This window comes from Arachis duranensis, chromosome 4, assembly GCF_000817695.3.
Source record: "Arachis duranensis cultivar V14167 chromosome 4, aradu.V14167.gnm2.J7QH, whole genome shotgun sequence".
Taxonomy (NCBI): Eukaryota; Viridiplantae; Streptophyta; class Magnoliopsida; order Fabales; family Fabaceae; genus Arachis; species Arachis duranensis.
Window position 1 is genome coordinate 89,647,316 of NC_029775.3, and position 3,971 is coordinate 89,651,286.

The 3,971-nt window shown below is 33.9% G+C and overlaps 1 non-coding gene across 1 annotated transcript; it reads left to right on the forward strand.

Annotated features, from left to right (window-relative positions):
- Window positions 1–1,401: 1,401 nt before the first annotated feature.
- LOC127747166 (small nucleolar RNA R71) lies at window positions 1,402–1,505 on the forward strand. The gene has a single exon (XR_008008970.1). It is a non-coding gene; the product is annotated as a small nucleolar RNA R71 (small nucleolar RNA).
- The last annotated feature ends 2,466 nt before the right edge of the window (window positions 1,506–3,971 follow it).

The window sequence follows — 3,971 nt, forward strand, 5'->3', positions numbered from 1 at the left end:
TTGAAAATACATAAGAACAAGGTCTAGGCATGGCCGTGAGGCCAGCCCCCAGTGATCAAAAGATTCAAAGATCTCAAGATGTACAATAGCAAAAGGTCTTATTTATAAAGAACTAGTAGCCTAGGGTTTACAATGATGAGTAAATGACATAAAAATCCACTTCCGGGCCCACTTGGTGTGTGCTTGGGCTGAGCATTGAAGCATTTTCGTGTAGAGACTTCTCTTGGAGTTAAACGCCAGCTTTTGTGCCAGTTCCGGCGTTTAACGCCGGGCAGTTTTGAGCTGATTTGGAACGCCGGTTTGGGCCATCAAATCTCGGGCAAAGTATGGACTATTATATATTGCTGGAAAGCCCAGGATGTCTACTTTCCAACGCCGTTGAGAGCGCGCCAATTGGGCTTCTGTAGCTCCAGAAAATCCACTTCGAGTGCAGGGAGGTCAGAATTCAATAGCATCTGCAGTCCTTTTTAGTCTCTGAATCAGATTTTTGCTCAAGTCCCTCAATTTTAGCCAGAAAATACCTGAAATCACAGAAAAACACACAAACTCATAGTAAAGTCCAGAAAAGTGAATTTTAACTAAGAACTAATAAAAATATACTAAAAACTAACTAGAACATACTAAAAACAATGCCAAAAAGCGTATAAATTATCCGCTCATCACTCTCCTTTTGGATTCTCTTCTGTATTGCTTGGGAGAATACTGGGAGGAGTTTCAATGACTTTCTTACTCAGCTGGCCCACTTGTGCCTCCAGATTTTTGATGGAGTATCTTGTTTCACTCATGAAACTGAAAGTGGCTTTTGACAGATCAGAGACTAGATTGGCTAAATTAGAAGTGTTTTGTTCAGAATTCTCTGTCTGTTGCTGAGAAGATGATGGAAAAGGCTTGCTATTGCTCAGCCTATTGCGTTCACCATTGTTGAAGCCTTGTTGAGGCTTTTGTTGATCCTTCCATGAGAAATTTGGATGATTTCTCCATGATGAATTATAGGTGTTTCCATAAGGTTCACCCATGTAATTAACCTCTGCCATTGCAGGGTTCTCAGGATCATAAGCTTCTTTAGAAGCTGTCTCTTTAGTACTGTTGGATGCATTTTGTCATCCATTCAGACTTTGAGAGATCATGTTGACTTGCTGAGTCAACACTTTGTTCTGAGCCAATATGGTATTCAGAGCATCAATTTCAAGAACTCCCTTCCTCTGAGGTGTCCCATTATTCACGGAATTCCTCTCAGAAGTGTACATGAATTGGTTATTTGCAACCATGTCAATGAGTTCTTGAGCCTTTTCAGGCGTTTTCTTTAGGTGAATAGATCCACCTGCAGAATGGTCCAATGACATTTTCGAAAACTCAGATAGACCATAATAGAATATATCTAATATGGTCCATTCTGAAAACATGTCACATGGACACCTTTTGGTCAACTGCTTGTATCTTTCCCAAGCTTCATAGAGGAATTCACCATCTTTTTGTTTAAAGGTCTGAACATCCACTCTAAGCTTGCTCAGCTTTTGAGGAGGAAAGAATTTATCCAAGAAGGCCGTGACCAGCTTATCCCAAGAGTCCAGGCTATCCTTAGGTTGTGAATTCAACCATATTCTAGCTCTGTCTCTTACAGCAAAAGGGAAAAGCATGAGACTGTAGACTTCAGGATCTACTCTATTTGTCTTTACAGTCTCACAAATTTGCAAGAACTCAGTTAAGAACTGGTAAGGATCTTCAGATGAAAGTCCATAAAACTTGCAGTTCTGTTGCATTAAAGCAACTAGTTGAGGTTTAAGCTCAAAATTATTGGCTCCAATGGCAGGAATGGAGATGCTTCTTCCATCAAATTTGGACGTTAGTTTTGTGAAGTCACCAAGCATTCTCCTTGCATTATTGTTGTTGGGTTCGGCTGCCATCTCCTTCTCTTGTTCTAATATTTCTGAAAGGTTACCTTTAGATTGTTGTAATTTAGCTTCTCTTAGTTTCCTCTTCAGAGTCCTTTCAGGTTCGGGATCAATTTCAACAAGAGTGCCTTTTTCCTTGTTCCTGCTCATATGAAAGAGAAGAAAATAAGAAAAGAAGAGGAATCATCTATGTCACAGTATAGAGATTCCTTTATGTTAGTAGAAGAAGAAAGGGGGAGAAGAGTGAAGAAGAATGGGTTCGGATTTTTAGATGAAGAGAGGTGAAGAGAAGTGTTAGGAAATAAATAATTAAATAGAAGAGGAGAAGGGATAGAGAAATTCGAAAATTAATTTTTGAAAAGGGGTTAGTAATTTCGAAAATTAAAGATAAGATATAATCAAAATTAAAATTTAAAACAAAAGAGTTTTTTTGAAAAAGAGATGAGGTTTTTTCGAAAATTAGAGAGGGAAAAGTAGTTAGGTGGTTTTGAAAAAGATAAGAAACAAACACAAAGTCAAAGAGTTAGTTGAAAAAGATATTAAAATCAAATTTGAAAAGATAAGAAGATAAGAAGTTAGATAAGATATTTTGAAATCAAATTTTTGAAAAAGATAAAATTTTGAAAAAAAGATATGATAAAAAGATAAGATAAGAAAATAAGATAGAAAAGGTGTGTTTGAAAAAGAATTAATTTTTAAAATTAAAATTAATTACTTAACTAACAAGTAGCTACAAGATATGATTCTAGAATTTAAAGATTGAACATTTCTTAATAAGAAAGTAACAAACTTCAAATTTTTGAATCAATCACATTAATTGTTAGCTAATTTTCGAAAATTTGATATAAAGATAAGAAAAAGATTTTGAAAATATTTTGAAAAAGATTTTTGAAATTTTTGAAAAAAAGGAAAAAATGGAAAAGATATGATTTTTGAAAAAGATTTTGAAAAGATAAGATTTTTAAAATTTGAAAATTTGACTTGACTTGTAAGAAACAACTAATTTTAAAAATTTTTGACTAAGTCAACTCAAATTTTCGAAAATTATGAGAAAATTAAGGAAAATATATTTTTTTATTTTTGAAATTTTAACTATGAGAGAGAAAAAATAAAAACGTCATTTTTGTGTTTTTCTCTTTTCTTTTTGGATCAAAACAAAGAATGCATGCAAGAACACAATGAATGTCAAGATGAACACCAAGAACAATTTGAAGATCATGATGAACATCAAGAACATAATTTTGAAAAAATTTTTATGCAAAGAAGACATGCAAGACACCAAACTTAGAAATCTTTAATGCATGGATTCTAACAAACGAAAAATGCATATGAAAAACAACAAACAACACAAAATAAGAAAACATCAAGATCAAACAAGAAGACTTGTCAAGAACAACTTGAAGATCATGAAGAACACCATGAATATAAGAATTTTCGAAAAATGCAAGAAAAAAATTTTAAAGCATGCAATTGACACCAACTTAAAAGTTGACTCAAGACTCAAACAAGAAACACAAAATATTTTATTTTTTTGTGATTTTTTTTATTTTTATTAATTTTTTCGAAAATAAAGTTTGGAAAAACGAAAAAGAAAAGAAAAATTTTGAAAAAGATTTTTGAAAAATTTTGGAAAAGAAAATTACCTAATCTGAGCAACAAGATAAACCGTCAGTTGTCCATACTCGAACAATCCCCGGCAACGGCGCCAAAAACTTGGTGGACAAAATTGTGATCCTCAAAGTTGGTCTCTTTGTATTTGTATGAAATTTAAATATTGGCTCTATCAAAAATACCCCAAAGAGATCATGGTATGATGAATAGGGATCTTAATAATCCCTGGTAATGGCACGTGTGATCACAACTCTGTTCAACTTAACCAGCAAGTGTACTGGATCATCCAAGTAATACCTTACGTGAGTAAGGGTCGATCCCACAGAGATTGTTGGTATGAAGTAATCTATGGTCACCTTGTAAATCTCAGTTAGGCGGATTAAGTTGAGGTGAGAATGATGATGAGTGTCATAGATCATCACATTCATCAAGTTGAAGTGCAACGTATATCTTGGAATAAGAATAAAA